Source organism: Tetranychus urticae, chromosome 1 (assembly GCF_039701765.1).
Source record: "Tetranychus urticae isolate SD_2017Ah chromosome 1, NJAU_TeUrti_SD_1.0, whole genome shotgun sequence".
NCBI classification, from domain to species: Eukaryota; Metazoa; Arthropoda; class Arachnida; order Trombidiformes; family Tetranychidae; genus Tetranychus; species Tetranychus urticae.
In genome coordinates this window covers 16,809,157-16,827,401 of record NC_142958.1, presented here as the reverse complement: position 1 = coordinate 16,827,401, position 18,245 = coordinate 16,809,157, and the positions used below count along the sequence as shown (strand labels likewise).

At 31.3% G+C, this 18,245-nt stretch overlaps 2 long non-coding RNA genes across 2 annotated transcripts; one reads left to right on the top strand and one right to left on the bottom strand.

Moving 5' to 3' along the window:
* The first annotated feature begins 14,542 nt into the window (after positions 1-14,542).
* Positions 14,543-18,242, top strand: LOC107359255 (uncharacterized). The gene is made up of 5 exons (XR_016198061.1): positions 14,543-14,983; positions 15,361-15,465; positions 15,606-15,701; positions 15,837-16,081; positions 16,835-18,242. It is a non-coding gene; the product is annotated as an uncharacterized LOC107359255 (long non-coding RNA).
* Positions 16,472-17,832, bottom strand: LOC149094685 (uncharacterized). The gene is made up of 4 exons (XR_016198057.1): positions 17,716-17,832; positions 17,321-17,454; positions 17,108-17,198; positions 16,472-16,988 (listed from the first exon to the last, which is right to left on the bottom strand). It is a non-coding gene; the product is annotated as an uncharacterized LOC149094685 (long non-coding RNA).
* Positions 18,243-18,245: the final 3 nt, after the last annotated feature.

The window sequence follows — 18,245 nt, the reverse complement described above, 5'->3', positions numbered from 1 at the left end:
TTTTATTTCTTGCAATAAATGATAATTGTTTGTCTCAATTTCATATGGATTTATATTGTCATCGTTTTGTGCATCCAAACAAATAAAGAATCAAATAAAGCAACATCAATAAGGATGCAAAAAGACCAAAAAAAAGGAAAGGTTAATAGTCTTAAAAATTAGACTAAATTTATTCATCTCAGAGCTTAATTGGTATCAAAAATTTCTTCATCCTTCCGAGCTGCTTCCAACATTCACTCAACATATTCAGCCCAAAGATCCACTTCCAAATCAAAGTTAAAAGCACAATTAAGTTTGCAGTTTAAGTTTTGCTCTAATTTTGTCCAAAAATCAAGTTTTGTTTCAAATAGCATTTGTTGAACTGCTTCTGTGGCTTATCATTAGCAATGATCAATTGATGTTAAGTTTTGCTAAAAGATAATGTTGATCTTTGGCTTACATTTTGCGGTCGATTTACATTTACAGATCGTTTAATGGTGTTTCAAGCAAACTTTGTAAAATCAAATAAAATCTCGAAGGTAAAAAGGTTTACAAAACGATAAATACTCAATACTCGCATTTGACAAACCATTAAAAGCGTTTAAACGTTTAACTTGATAATTAATATGTTGAAAAATGAAGTTAATATGGTAAAATAAAGGAAAATGCCTTGAGTGACCATCCAACTTGTAACGCTCATTTGCATTATTTTGACAACCACATTAAGACTGTGACCCTACGCACATAGGAACAAGCTAATTGTCAAAGTGTGCTCAATGTGTGTGGCCACACTCGCCTTGGAAGACTTAATTGTATCATAAATGGTACAACATGAGTCTGAAAACAACTTTGCAAAGCAAAAGGCTCTCAACCCTGAAACCAATGATTTTGTTTGTGGATTCAAATGAACAGTGGAAATGAAGAGTGAACCAAACCAAGGTTAGACTGGCTAATAATTTAACCAACAAAAACAAAACAAAATTACTATTCAAACTCATACTCATGTTTTAACATTCACAATCATTTGCAAGTACAATGATGAACCACTTTGATCAAGACAACTAATCAAACTTGTAATATTTGAAATTTGAAACGATTGATAATAGAAGATGAACTGAGAAAGTGAACTGCAAAACAGGATAAAAGTGACGATAAAAAGTGAAGAATGATGAGGTTGATGATGAACAAAGCGTGGCACGTATTTTTGCACGTACATTATTCAATGGCACGAAAAGTACGTGCGCCTCATTTGAGCTCATTTCCTACGAGTGTTTACCTTTAAATCCTTTCTTCTTCTTCTTCTCCATTCATCTTCATCTTCCAGAGAAACATTATCATTCTCTTTCAAATGTTAATTTTTTCCTCTCTTCTTCCTTCATCTTCTTCTTTCTTCCTCTCTTTTCATAAGGAAAAGCAAAAAGAGTCATTTTTCTTATTCTTATTCTCAGTTTGCTATTTTGCTTATAAACATTTTTCATTTAAAAACGTTAAGAAAAGCGTTATTCAGCTTGGAATAACTTTTACTCCCAGTCTAATAAACATGATTTTAACCATTGAATATTGACGATTAAAAAGATTAAATGAACCGAAAGTTGACAAGAATTTCCAAGAATCTAAATTTTGACCTAAATTTTCATTCAACTGTAATCATTAAAGCAACAATTTGTTGGAATTACATTTTGTTTCTTCTTGTCCACTTAACATGTCCAGTGAAGCTAAAGGCCTCAATAGCCTTCCAGGTAAAGTCAATTTATCACAATTGAACAAGTGTTTAAATGTTTCAATTTAAAGTCAAACATTGAAATTTGAAACGAAAAGAGTTTTGCCCTTAAATTGTTTGTAGTTAAACCTTTAACTTTGATCAGTTGATAGTGGACATTGTTTATTGACATTGGGTTTGATGATTTTTGCTTGTTTTATTTTCCTTTTCATTGAATAATACAATTCTGTAGAGAACTGAATAGTCTTTGATTGTTCATTTTTTTCGATGTTTTGTTCATTTTCATAAAGTCTCAGTTTGAACGCGAAATAAGTTTGACAATGAAAAGGTTGTGATTTGTATCTTTCATCTGATATATTTAAAATGGTTTATATCAAGAAATAAAAAAAAGGTCAACTTATTATTGCTCATCATTGGTGAATTGAATTAAGATACTGATCAAGGTGAATGTCAATGGACAATGAAATGATGATGATAATCAGCGGAATATATAATTGAATGGAAAGTAAAGGTTGAAAGGCCGTTCTATTTACAGTGAATATAAGTTTATCATCATCACCATCTAACAGTTTTCAGGATAAAAGGGAAGCCAAAAAGGGCAAGAAGATGGTCAGACAAGATTCAGTTGTAAGGGTAAAGTGGGGAAACAAGTCAAGGGATTCATTGATTGCCACTATCTTTACCTTTCATCTGGACTCTTTAACCTTTCACTCTTATCCCATCATCATTATCAGCATCATTATCATCCTCATTCAGAATATTCATTGTTTTCACTTTTTAAAGGTGACAAAAGCTCAAATCAAAAGATGTGTAAAGATTCAAGTAAACAGATTATGATAACTAAAGGCACAGGCTAAAAGGGACACGCTGAGAGTTACAATTGACGGACTTTTCTGGTAAACACAAACGGTTCAAAGGTATTCAAGATATTCAGGGAAGGTTGATTAATGATGGTGGAATCGGCATTTTTATTCCTTTGCTTTACATCAACATCAATGACCTGATTTGGGTTGCAATCAAGTTTACAATTTAATTTACAAGTTAAATCTTTATCAATCAAAAGCCGAGAAAGTGTGACTGAAGGTCTCGAACAATATTTAATATCGAATTTTCAACCGAAATTTTTAGACAATTTTTTAAATTGAACAAAAACAAAAAGTCAACATTAAAATGAACAAATGCTTCCACAATCAACTCCATCACTCCAATACAATCCAATTTGATTGAATAGTCAAAGTCAGGAAAAGATGAACATTAAAAATTTAGTTTTCTGTTTGGTTCTTATAAGGCCAAAAACAATTGAAAACTTCAATTGAAAAATTTCTCGATTTCATATCAACAATCGGAATGATATTTTAAAATTTCATTTTATTCAATTTATTAAATTATCGAAAAGGACAAAAATATTTGTTGAAATAAAGTCAAAATTTGTATAAAATTATTCTTTAATAACAATGAAACGAATCAATAGATTGATCTGTTTTTCATTGCGACCTTTTGTCCAAAGTTTCATTGGAAAAGTTGATTAAATTTAAATTTCATTTAAAACATTATATCCAGCCCAAGTAGAGTATAAATAATGTCGAGAGTTGCGATTCCAGTTGAAACATTAAAGCTTCATATTGTTTAATTTTTCAATGTTAATCCAATTATGGCAAACCATTAACACAGCAAAATTACAAAACTGGAAGAAGAAAAGTTTCATTCATTGACATCTCTTGACTGTTTTTTTTCATTGAATACACAAAGTTTGGTAGTTGAGCAAACAATGAAAAATGAAAATGAAATAACATGAAAAAGATGCAGCGAAAAGTGATACTCATTATATTGATAAAAGCAACTCCCAATTGGGATGAGGATGAGGGTGATGAGGAAGAGAAAGTTTTTTTCAGCCTTAACACAGCATATCAAATAACATGTTCAATATTTTCATCATCGGTTTGCCCTCAAAAAGCGCACAATAATACAATAAAATTATCTTCATCTTTATCAAACAATAACCTCTTTTCATCTTTCCATTCAATTTTGTCTCAATCTTTTCAATCATCCTCATCAGCCATCATCATCATCTCTCGGTGGAATCATTAAAATCACTTGATTAACTTAACCATTGATACAAATTGCTTTTGGGCGGAGGAAATGCTAACCTATCAAGTTAACCCGAAAACAATTAACTTGCGATCAATGGAGCAAAGACGGATAACCATTAGTGTTTCGATTGTATAACTTTGTCATTATGTTCGGTCAACGATTCAATGGTAATCAATTTGTACTCGAAAGACGTCTTTCCTGGTAAAGGTAAACAAGGTAAAGAATTGAAATTCAACTTTCATCTGTTTGTTCATCTTCTTAGGCCAATGGTCAGTAATCAGTTGAATGGCCGATTAAAACAGCTCATCATTATTATTGACAAAAGCTTATCTTCTTGTCGCGTCTAAATTGTGAATCAAATTGTTTTCGACTTTGGTTGATGGAAACAATGAAAACAGTGAAAATACTAATTCAAATATTTAAACTGCCGATGAAAGTTGGCCAATGAAAGGTGTGAATGTTACGAGTTACGTTTCTGTTTGTTTCAACTGTTATTGTACGTTTATTCAAATACTATCGCTATTTACATATTTAACTAAGGTTAACCCATTGAATGAAGGGACACAACTCTAATCCATAAAAATATCAAAATATTTACCATCCATATATTTGTGAACGTTTATATGTACATTGCTACTTTCGTTACTTTCACTTAATTTTAAGTTGATTTGGTTCACGTTTAAATAAACAATCTTGACCGAAATCAAATATTGAAACGAAAAATTTTGTATCACAATTGTTGGATCAAAGGGTATATTTAGACTGGATTTAGAAAAGTTTACCAAAATAAACGATCGAAAGTGAGAAAGTGAGAAAGTTCCTTTCAAAAGGAAAGACTATCGAGTTAGGTTTACAGGATTCGTTTCAATTTTGGGCAGTTTCGCAAGTTTACAGGAAATAATTTTGATATTGCAGTCTTTCGGCTATAGAAATGGTCTTTTGAAAATTTCTTGATTCCAGCGCGGAGCCAGTTCTTGAAATAACAAGTTTAGAATTCAAAATTATTGCAAGATTTAAACATTAAGCCATTGATATGCCAATGTATGGAATGTAATGGATTTTCATAACTCTTTTAAGCTTGAACTATTAAATGACCTCATTTTGCTTTTGAATGAAATGAAGGCAATGAAAGTGCCGAAATCTTAAGCATTTCATTCGACAAGGTAGCAAGTTTATTGTGATTTTACCTTTCGTCGAAAACCATATATTTTCAACTTTATATCAATGTTTTGAAGAATCGAAAAATGGCAAAGTTCGCTCTCAAAGTCGTTAAAAAAGATGCCCGATATAACTCAACATAGGCCGAAAGACCGGTTTAGGTCATTATCGAAATTAAATTGCATGGACTTTTAATAAAAAATGATTTTTCATGGATTAAAAGCCTTTTGAAAAAGAAATTAAATTGCTGATATTCTAAGAGATTATTCTGAAATAAAAAGCTCAGAAGCTTAGCTACGTTTTGGTGAAATGCTAATCACTTGTTCGATTGATTAAATCAAAGTACTTTATTGTGCGTAAAATGTAAAATTCAATTGTTAATCTGTTGATTTTAGTCGCAAAACTGGCGATGGTAAAAGACGTTTGAAACGAAAGACACCCAATTGAGAATTTGATTTGTAATTATTTCGTGATAACAATAATGAGTTTACCTTGTGATTTACATTGGGTGTCACCGTTATGTCCGTTTGACCCTTTACTGGATCCTGGTCAAAAGTCTGTTACTGACCCCTGGGCTGCCTTCTGAAACGCTCGGGTTAACCTTGTCCAAGTGACATTTATTATAGAAAACAACAATTGTATTGATAACATTTAACCTTTTTTTTGTCAAATAAACTTTTCTCTCTACTCTTTCCATTTTATATTCACATTGAAAACTTTTTTTCTTCTTGTTCTTCATTCTTTTCACCTTTATTCCGATTCCATTGTTTATCAGATCTCGTTCAATGTCACCAGGTACACAACGGTTGGCACATCAATCCACACCCACCCACCACCCACCAACATTTTGTTTATAAATGCGACTCCGTTTGCTGCCTGTGCTTACGATCAACTTGAAAGCGTTTTGCTTCATTTTACTTTTAACCTTTCAAAGTTGGGCACAAAAGGATTGCGATCAGTGAATAGACAATGTAAAAAGAGTTTTGACTTTAAAATAATGATAATACAAGTTATCAGTTATTCAATAAATAATGTAATTCTTAGCACCCAAAGATCACCCTTTGATTCCTATTGAGGAACAAGAAAAATCTATTTTCGCATTCGAACCGAGAAAAGCATTTCTTCTTCATTCATCATTCATTTTGTCTTTCAATTTGCAATCAATTCTCAATTGTGACCCATTGTTGATTTATCATTATTTTTACCCAAATTTTAAAAATAAAATGTCAATACAAACACAGAACGAACAAAACTCTATTTTCTTTAATGGACTGAATTTAGTGAATCCAGAATCAACTGTGAATTTGATTGGGTTTGCAGTTTAAATGGAAAGTCATTGCAAATGCTTTTCCAATGGAAACCGTGAAAACATTCAACAAGTTGCTTTGGTTGCGGTTACAGATTTTGCATCGTAAGTGTTGTATAATGATTAATTAATTGAAACACATTGATCAACAAGTGATCAAAATGCGAGGACAATAGAGACTGGTTGGGAGTAAAAAAGTTGGTCCAAGTAAATGACATCGAATCCAGTGGATTTACAAATGACAAGTTGACAAACAAATGGGACAAAGTATTGGAGGGAAAAGACAGAGAGGAAGAAATGAAGGAAAGCTAAATGAAGGTGGAAGATGAGGATAAAAAGTAGGAAGAGAAGATGAATGAAGGATGATAATCTGTGGTCTCTTTTTTTGATACTTTTGAAAGGGAAAGCAAATTTATACAATATTATTGTTCACCATTTTATTATTATTTTTCAAACTCTTTATCTTCTTCATTCCCTTTATAACAAACGCTTTTTGTACGATAATCACTAATACAGTAAAATGAAATGATCCATAGTCAAAAAGTTGTAGGATAAATAGTCAAAGATTATAATGAGTTGAGCAAATTGTAATTCCCTCTCAATTGTAATCATCAACTTGATTAATAATATTTACCGTGAAATACTCAATTGATTGCCTTTTTCTTCAACTTTCATCCATTCAACAAGTGAAACTTTTCTTTCGCTATAATTATATCCCAATATCAATAGTTTTGTTTGCATTTGGACAAAAAGATAGACCAAAGTGGTTTCGATGAACAATTTTGATGAAATCTTTGTAAATTTTGAAAAACTCATGTTTTATTTGAATATAATGAAAGAATCTAAAAGAGTTTTCATCATTAGAACACCTTTCATTGATTCGAGTTCAATATTTTGATCAGATTTCAAACTTTTATCAATTTCTGAAAGACTTGAAAATCTTTATTATTTTATTAAAATACCAAATGAAATGAAAGATGGCTTGAATACAATAACAAGAAACGGGAGCCTTGAACTGTTTAAATACATCATCGATGTCTTTGACTTCAGTTTAATGCTCCACTAAATGTAATTATTTTGTTGAATTACTAAGGTTGATTGATATTGAAATTAACAGTTATTTCGCTCATTGCTTGACCAGTTTTGCGGTTATTCAATTTCATTTCAATTCAAAGAGTTGCTACATTTTCCATTGTTTTTTGTTTCATGTCAGCCTAACCTGACGTAACCCAACCCAACTCTGATTTGCACTCTAACCTTTAAGATTATTTGGTCTCTAAACTGATTGCTAGATCTGTGTGACTGCAGTTTGACTTGAGGGTTGCTTTACCTTACATTAAACAACCTGTGTAATGGACAATTTGAATGGGAAGAAGAAGTAAAAAAAAGTCAAAAACTTTCTTTCAAATTCACTTTGCTCTCTGTTTAACAATGGACTTTTTACTGAAAGAGGGAAGAAGAAGATCTCTCTGTAAGGTAGTTTTCTTCTTCTTCATCTTCATTTTGCTCCTTCTTTACATTTCTTAAAGACATTCATTGTATTCATCTCTATGTCTTATAAAGATATATATATATTTAGGGTAAACTATTTTTCTCATAAAGCAAAACAGGAGCAACTATGAGGTAAGCAAGAGAAAAGGTAAAAGAAACGTTTAGCTATGCGAACCCAACTTTTAAACATTCAAACCTGATCCATCATAATCAAATATATTACCAAGAAAGAGAATACAATTGTCAGGTTAAAAGAAGAGAAGAAAAATGAATCGAAAAAGGAGATCTTCTGATCATCATCATCATCACCACCATCATCATTATCAAAAAGTGTAAGGTGTGATAACCTTTAACAGTTACCTGTTACCTTTCTTTGCTACCTTTCCAATCGAATTCCATGTTCCAGAAGAAACTAAACAAATGTACAAATATATTTATCTTCCATTGACAAACTTAAGACAGAAATTCTAAGAAATTGTTCAGCAGTTCAGGTGGACATCAAAGAAGCTACTTTTTAAATAACAGATCAGAATAAAAGACAAATCAAAACGCATTCCATAATAAGAACAGAAATTGATAACTTTGTTCAACTAATTTGAAAAATTAAAACATCATTTTATTCAGTTTCCAAATCCATTCCAAACTCGATATAAATCTTATTTAGCTTGACAATCACAGCATCGTCAGACTTATCATTATAATCAAACTTTTCAAATGAATCTCTCTGGTTATTTGCTGTACAATCTCAATAAATTTCAAGCGAAATAAACCCGAAGCTATTTCAATAAAAATAATTGAAACTTGAAAATTGGCTTCTTTATTTTGATATTAAAAATCTGCAATTGCTGTTTCGATAGTTTATTAATTGTAACTTTGATTCTCCCTTTTTGATCAAATGTTGATTAAACTGATAATTTGTTAATAAATAATGTTAAATTGAGTATTGATTGAGGTAAATAGGAAAATGACTAAAAAAAGTAAATTTTGTAGATAACTTTTACTCCAAGTTTTGTTGGCAATAAACATTAAAAGGTCAATTTTGAATGAGAGCAATTTATCTTTAAAATTAATTGCTGATAAATTAAACAACAATGCTCTTTGATGAATACAGACAAACTTTTGCTCAATGTTTATATTATGGAAGCAATTGAATTCCCGAAATATTATACAACAATAAGATAAATGGAAATGGAAAGAAAAGAATCAAAAATTAGATATTGACCCATAAAAATAGCCTTTTGATGATTGGGATAACCTTTCAGACTAAATGGTTAGACATAAATCACCCGAGAGAAGCCGAGAAAAGAGTGGAAAAAGAAGAGAAGAGAAAAAATGAGATGAAAAATAGGAAGATAAGAGGATGAAAGACATGATAGAAGGAACATTACAAACATGGAAAATACGCAAAACTTGTACCAATTTTACCAGCAATTTTTACAGGTAAAGTTGTTCAATTTCTCTTCAATGTTGATATGCAAAGGTAAGAAAATGGAATCTTGGAGACAAAACAAATTGACCGATTTTACACGGACAAATGTAACCTTAATAATGTGAAAGAAATGATAAACTGGATTATGATTGATTTCAAGCAAGAGACACTTTTCATTGTTAACATTGGTCCAACAATTGAAGCATGTTAACATGATAATCAGATGATTGTTACATCATGTAAATGATGCCGTTGATTAGCAAGGCAAGTCAGGCAATGTTATCCAAATGACCAGTGAACCGAGGAAACTCTGGACACTTGAAATAATGCCAATCAGTTGTGCTTCAATTGTGTCTTCAGTTGTCAAATGTTTCCTTTACGAACAAGTTGAGATGGAAAAATGAATTTTTTTTTCAAGACATTCTAATGTCAACGTTTTGAGAAACATTTTTGCATCTTCAGTTGATTGCCATTCATTAATTCAATTGTCAATTAATCGGCTTTACTTGGGTTCAATAAACATACAAGTTACTTGGTGAAAAAAGGCATTATAATGATAATTTGACAAACCGATTCAAACAATGTTATTGTGATTAAAAGATTTTCATATTTACTTTTTTCTTTCCTCATTTTTATTTTCACATTTCTCGTTATTATCATAAACTCCCAGTGAAGAGTGAATGTTAATTGAGTTAATCTTGAGATGGATTAGGTGCTTTTCAATGGTCAGATCAGGATTAAAGAGTGAATATTAAGGTGACAATAAACTAGGTAAAACTGATCTGAAAAACTGTTCAAGAATTCATTGAAAAAGATTAAGGATGGAAAAAAGATGGACACAAAGACTGGAAAATATTATGAAGACCAAAACAAATATTGGATAAGAAAAATGATATTTATAAGAAAGTCCATTTTTTTCTGTGAAATCATTTTTGCTGGTCAAAACAATTTGCTTAAAGGTGTATATAAACATGGAATGAAGAAAAGGTAAGTTTGAAGATTTAAAGATGAAGATGCGAAGATGAAGATTATCCTTCGTAACCTTTTCTTGTGTAAAAATGATTAAGAAATGCTTCTTTTTTCAACTTATTATCCTTATTCCTTGTATTCATCTTTAGACTATTTTTTAGTCTTGCTTCAGGCTAGACTCTGATATTACAACCTTTACTCTGTGATAAGATTTTTTTTGCTGCTTTTACCTTTACTTTTAAGGAGTGCTTTTATTCAATTTTGGGTTGCGCTTTACTTTCGCAGGCCTTTTCTTTGTCTGAACAAGAAGAAGATGGCGAACAAGAAAATCTTGTGATTAAATAACAAGACGAAGATGAAGGTCTTAGTTGGAAATGTTTGCCTTTATTATTTTTACGTTTTTTATTTTCTCGCTTAAAGACATTGGGATGTTTGCATTGGGTGCTTATGTGATCTGAAAGGAGAGTTGAGTTGAACAAAAAAAGAGATTAATATCATGGTTATATTACATTTCCAATGGTTGTTCATCAATTGTGTTTTCAAAACAACAAATGATAACCTCATTTTTAGGCTAAACTTGAGCCTTTTCATCTTGTCGTCAACTTTGGGCAATGAGAAATGCCCATTTCACAAGTTATTCAATGTTTATCAGAATCAAAACTGCTAAAGAAACTGTTAACGTTAATATTGTCTTTTGTTGGATTGTCTTCCAGGAATTCAGGCATTTCAAGTGTTCAGATCTTTTCTAGTAAATTTTTAATAATAGTTGCTGAACGTGTTGAGATATCTGGTCTTTGGTCACTTTCATGTCGAGTGAAAGTCTTTTCAATTCATTTCGTTTTTTCTCATTTTTTGGGTTATTTTTGGTTCTAAATTTTACTTCGTTTTTTGAATAAATTTGATTTTGATTTCCAAGAAAAAGGAAAGTTAATTTTAAAAGAAGCTCATTTTTTCACCTTTTCTTTCAGACGAAGTTAAGGTTTAGTTTCAATATTTTGCGTTTAAATTGCTTCATTGAGAAGTTGAAAACGGAAAGTAAATGTTGAAGCAACTAAATTGCTTTCATTACTTGATTGGGCTTTCATAGCTTGAGAAACTGTTCATCTTCGGTTGAATCAATGAATTCAGAATTTACAAGTTGACCTTTGACTTGAATGGAAGCATTTTTTTGTCCCATTGTATGTCTAATGGCTTAAAGCGACAACTGAATAAAGTCAACTTAATATTGAGTTTTGTTCATTTCCAGTTTCATGTTTGTTTCAAAGATATGACAATAAAAGTGTTAAAACTGTGTGAACAGTTGACATGTAAAGAAACATGTTTGATGAAAAGTATAACTTTTCATTTTAACCCAAAGAAAAGAGTTGACCAAAGAGAAGCCCTAAACAGTGTCCATCTTGTCCAAGCGCAAGAAAGAGAGCAAAAAGAGAAAGTTTAATAATAAAGAAACTGAAAGTTGCTCTTTTTTTTGTTGTGACCTGAAAACGTGAACCTTTTCGCAGTCCAAATAAACAAGGCAAAGTTGCACTTTCATTTTTACAGAAAATCTAAAGAAATAAAGTGTTGGAATTGAACAAAAATATGAAGAAGAAGCGAAAGGAAGACGGAAAAATAATGTTTTCCAAATCCATTGGAGTGACACTGAACGCCTTTAAAACTCCACCTTTCTCTCCACAGAATCGAGTGACAATAAGATCAGGATTCATCTCCACCCTCTTCATCCTCCTCCTCATCTTTCCTTGTCCATCTTCCTTCACATCATTGGTTGCTCATTTCTGTGCCTTTCAATTGTGGACAAAAAAGTGCACTGAATTATCGACCTGGAAATTGCAATGTCCAAGCTTGAATGAAAAGAAAGTCCATTTTCTTCCGTGTAACGGAAATTTGTCAAACAGACTGAATCCAACCCAATGAACAGTAAGAAGTAAATATAATAATAAAAAGTAACTCCTAAGAAGAAGAAGAAGAAGAAGAAGAAGAAAAGGATTGAAAAGATGAAAAGGGTCAACTTTATAGTCTCTGTATTGTGTCTTTTAACTTTTTATAAACTCAACTTTTCTTTCTTTTCCTTGACCATTGTTTTCACCAAATTTCTTACCTTCAACATTTTCTTTCTTTACCTTCAACCTGAAACTGAAACTATTAACTGTCAACGAAAGTTCATAAAAGTGTCCTTTTGTTGCCCCAAAACCCTATTCAAGTTTATCCTTTTTTTACCTCTTTTATTACTTCTCTTTGCCTTGTAAGGTCTACAGCTTTTGTGTGTTTACAGCAACTTGCCAAGTCCATTGTTAATGGACTGGACACTGGACATAATCGTCATTGTGCAAACCAAGACACAAAGATGGAAGACACCAAATTCAGTTTACACCTTTTCCATGTAAAATTGAAGAATAGAGAAGAAGAAGAGAAAAACGAACAAAATTTCTCTGAATACTTTTCAATTTATCATGAATATTATGTTCGGTCATTTTCTTGCTTCATTAATAAACACCTTTTGTTGGTACAAAAAAAGATGCTTTCAATATCATTCCATCATCACCTTCAATTGATCAACAATTAACTTAATTACATTCAACTGAACCATTTACAGAAGCAAAGTAAATCACAAAAGCATTGGACTTGGTCACACTTTGATTTGTCTTAAATTTACAAATTTAAATTTACATGAAAATACACTGAAAAAGCATTACAATGTTACGCTGGAAAGCAAAAAGGAAGGCAAAAATGGGCCATAAAAATGGCGAAAAGGAGGAAAAATTGGGAAAAAACATTAACATTGCTTTTAATTACATTTTAAGCGGATTAAACCTTTACCTGAACCATAATCGTTACTTTTATTTTTTGGGTTAGAAGCAGGTGAATAGCTTTTTATAGCAACAATTGGAAGGCGTACGATATTGTGTTTAAGAGAAAATGATGGGCCAACATTTTCTCATGTAATAAGTACAGAGTAATGTACCATTATTGTAACCCTTTTCAGGTCCCGACCAAGGACAAGAACATTAAATGTTTAAACATTAAACACCTTCATCTTTGATCCGCCATCTCAGCGCACCTTATTCATTGTTAACTCACGTAAACGGCTTTCAATGACAAAAGAGAAATACTTTTATCTTAATATTTAGCTTTTCATAAATCAGCTAATCGTATACATTGAAGTGGTCATTCAATATTCACTCTCTAATATCATCTTCATCCTTCTCATCCTCCTCATCATCATTATTAACATTACTTTCATTATTTTCATCATTTAAGTAAAGGCCTGGTTAAGCCTTAAAGATATGAATCTTGTCAAGCCAACAGTCTCTCTCCGTCCCTTCAACAGTCAACCTTTTTTCACCCGATCAATACTTTTCATTATCATTTCACTTTCTTACAATTGGTGTAAAAGGGTGATTCAAAGTGGACTCAAGGTCAGATTACCGTTACTTTTATTGTCTCTTAAACATCTTAAAAGGTATTACAAAAGGTAAGATTTTTACTCGTTTACATCATTTCCTTTAATATCATTATTTGATTGAAGAAACGATTTAAGGATCAAAAAAGGTGGGCTGACTTTTCATTCATTATTTTTACTTATCATTTATTTCATTTGAATGCTGAATTTGCTTTTGTTGTTAACAATGATTATGTTTAAATTTCATTCCCTGAGTTTCCTTATGTTGTGTATTTGTGTATCAATGAAAAACAATTTTTTTGTGCTTCTTTGCTTTACCTGTGCCTTTCAACTCTTTACTTTGTTAGTGATTTCCGTTTTTTCTTGCTTTAACCCTTTCAAATTGCTCGTCTTTTGTTATTGTTAATAAATTATGCTTGATTAAGTTTACCTTGGTTGTTAAAGGTTAGCTTGACTGTCATTTTTAAAGATGATAACCCTTTTTGGCTTCGCATTCAAACAGATAATCTTAGGCTTTTTTTACCAGATTGAAGGTTGATTTGGTTAGCAAAAAGGGTTTTTATAATGGGCTTGGCTTTAATTGTAAACTATTAAGATTTGATGATGAAAAATTGAAATGGATTCTGTTACCTCCATATGGATTGGAAGGGATGAAATTAACTCTCCTGAGGAGGCAAGAATTGAATATTTCAATATTTCCGTTTCAACAATTTTTCTTTTTCCATTTCTTCCAATGCTTTTAAGCTTTCTTTTGTGTCTATACAAAGTGAATTAATTTGGATAAAGGTTAATTATGTTGATTATGTTTGGTAAAATTGTTTGGTAATGTCAATATTGATGGAAAAAATTGTGTAAAATAATCAGTTTGATTGAAATTGCTTTTCTAGTTTGTTTGATTTTTCAGTTTCAATGTGAGCGCCTTTTTTCAGTCGGTTGCATTTCATTGGTTGGATTATGTTTACAAGCGGTAAACACTTGTTTCTCCTTTACTGTTGATTTCAAGACAATTTGCTATTGTGATTAACGCCACGAGTTTCAACTTGACTTTTTGTGATTTTGTGAGTTTAAATAATTGTTATGTGATACCAATCAATTGAGTACCGGCTTTTCCTGAATTGGGTAATGATTGACTCAGTGGAGCAAAGATACAGAATAAAGGATCAATAAGAAGACACGTGTAGCGGTTTTTACTTTATAACTGGATAAACGTGTCGATATCAGACAAATTAAACAGCAATTGGTAACCACAAAACAATTGTGTCTATAAAAGCTTCCACGTGGCTTCAGGGGCTCAAGGAAATAATCAAGATGTCACCAAATAGCCATTAAGTCAAAGAATCACCAAAAATGGCAAAATGAAAGGGCGCCAATCCTGTGATGAAAAAACAAAGCTTAATCGATCGTTAACATTTTTAAATTATTGGAAAGAGGTCAAATCTGGTTTGTATTGTATCGTATTAAACTGCATTTCTGAATGTGTATCGTGATTAACCTAAGCCAACACAATTAGTCTCGCTGGGGCTAATTGGGTACCAAGCGTGTGATACTTAATCCTCTAAATTGAGGGAATCAAATTCATCAACAACTCCAACTATTGTATTAGTATTATCAAATGGACTATTAAAATAGATGGAGCACACAATTTACTTCAAGATAGATTGATTTCATTCTATTAATGAAGATACAGACTCGTGAGAAATAATCACTAATTAACCATAAAATTGATCAAATAAAAAGCATACTAATCAAGATTTTTTGTACCATAACGCTACAATCAGGGAATCTCAACTCTCACATTTTTTTGTTGTATTTTTCAGATTATTGTATCATAATCACGGTTTGGCGCAATCATCAACTTATTTACCAATTTTTATGGGAAACGTTTGGATTAATTCGCTCCACAATTCATGGGATAGGTTATGGTATCAAGCTAATCATTATTTAATCATTAGAAATGCAATCGGTTTCCTCAATAATTTTGTTTACCTAACTTTTTTGCTTGTGTTTTTTTGTATTGACCTTTTACCTGTGATTCCTATAATTATTGTTTGCTTTTTGATAGAAACTAAATTATGAGTTTGTTTACTAATCAGAACAGGATTGGTTTCCTGGAACTGGAACGTAAAATTCACGAATTGGACTCGAAAATTGAAACAAGGTAAAGAACAAAAAGACATTAGTGGAAAAAAGGAAACCCAAAATGACTAGAGTAACAAAGTGGATCAACAATAACTGGAAAATCATCTTATTTAACCATAATCAAAATTATTGTCAATCAACTTTCTATCAACAGTTAAAGGATAAAGCAAAAGGGATCGGTTGACATTGGATGACTCTGATCAACATGTTAAACTGATTGAGAATCATGTTGAGAGTCAAAGCTGATTTCGTCTCTTTTCAAATTGGTTCACAAGAAAGAAAGGAAATGTCACTGGAAAACATTTTTTTCTATCCCTTGGATGTCAACTAGATGAAGATGGAGAAGATGATGACGACGAAGATGCCGATGACGATGATGAAAAGGAAAGTTATAAAAAGGTAATAAAAAGCAGAACATAAGAAGCGAAAAGAAATTCAAACTCAAGAAGTTGAAATCAAATGGAAAGTTAATATGCAAAAAAACATTGATGATGATAAGGAAAAAAAAGATGAAAAGGAAGTCAACCTTTTGTTGTACACATCTTTGGTATCTTCTTCTTGTCATCATCATTTAGATTGGTAAAGATAAATCCATGACGGCGAAACAATTTGAATAACTCATAGATTTGAATGTAAACCACAATTGTACAATACTGTATTGAGATTAACTTGAGCGCTTTTTTTATTGAAGCTTGTGAAGCTCACAAGGATCGTTAAGCCAACCAAGTTGAATATATCCAAGTCTCTGTTAGACCTTTGGAAAAATTCAGTAATGAATTAATCCAGCAATTTATGATTCAAACTACTATATATTTAACACATTTGGTTGTTGATTTGTTTTCAATGCATTAATGAATTGATTTGGTCAATGGTATAAAAAATTTCAATGCCAACTACTGAGTCTAAATGGTTAATGGTTTAAGTGTAACATTAAGAAATCTATTGATAAAGGAAAAGTCTAATGTAATTTCATTATATTGCACTGATTTAGTCAATGAATTGACAAAAAACTGATTGACTAAGAAGATAACGGTTCATTTTTAAGCTTTGTATATTTCCATTTTTTCAATGGTCAGTTGATTGAAGTGATGAAAAGGTAAAGATATCTTAAAATGTCTGATGAAAAGAGATTTCTTTTTCTTCCAATAAAAGCATATAAATGGACCATCATCTACATCATCAAGATCACAGTGATTCCAATAATAATCTTCATCATCGTCATAACCATCAAGGCACCAACATGATGAGGAATTTTGAACAAAGCAGGTTCCATTAAAGGCCGTTAATGGGAAATGGTGCTTTTATGCTTTCAAAGATGAATACAAAAGATGATACCGAGAAGAAAGAAGGAGAAGACAAAATTAATGACAATTCACAATAGAGTCTGCAAAATAATGATAATACAAGACAAGACATTCAACATACTTCAGAATTGGCATCATCTTAAATGTTGTCATATTAGGATTTATCCTTTCGACCCATCTTTAAACTCATCCCTTTCATTGAGTTGATTCATCTGTAAAATGAGACAAAATTGTTACAATATCGAAAGCTAGAAAAGTTACCATTTTGTAATTGATCAAAAGGAATGATGAGCAAGAATTGTAAAGGGAAAAGTATCTTTTACTTAGAACTTACCTCTTTCTTGTTGATTCTCTCTCGCTAGGATTAACTGGACAAGACATTGTTATTAGGTAGGAGTGAGTTAAATACAGACCAAAGGTTTTACCAAACGCCAACCAATAGATGGTCAATAGCCTAAAGGTACAATCCTGTTAACAACAGATTAATGAGTTGAGTTGAATTCAGATTAACTTGAAAGATTAAACGTTATAAAGCAACATATCATTATAAATGAGAATACAGAACAATTTGTTTTTTTTGTACTCTTCTGGACTACACCAAACTGAGTGATTAAATCACTTAAAGGAGCTATCAATGACACCAATGGGCTTAAAAATTGTCTCTTTAAGTGACAAAAATGACAATCAGAGCATCGCTATTGCCACCAAATATTGATAGATAATACTTACCAGACTGTCCTTTTGAACAGTCTAATCAACCATAAATTACACCAGAATCAACTTGTCCATCAAACATAATCTTTAACTAAAGAAGAAAAAATTATTGAAAATTTTTAAAACTCTTTCAACCCAATCTGGTGTCAAAAATGTTTAATTATCAAGTTACTTGTACTGCCGCCACTTTTAAATATCCATTATTTCCATATTTAAATTGAAGTGAAAGGGATGTTAATGTTAAATGATTTTACTCTGTATTAAATCAATTGAATAGCAACAAGTTGAACAATTTGGGACATTGAATGTTACAATTTGAATCGATCGGAATTAAATGTTTGACACCAATCCACACCTTTTTTCCCACTCTTATTACCATTCAGTTTATGTTTATCAGAACATCTCTTGATCATTATCACCAAATTTATAACTTGATTCATCTTTCTTTCTCCATTTAAATCAATTTTTAATACAAATCACTTTCAATATAATCTTACATGTAAATGTATTTTGGTCTAATACAATCTCATTATGAACAATCATTG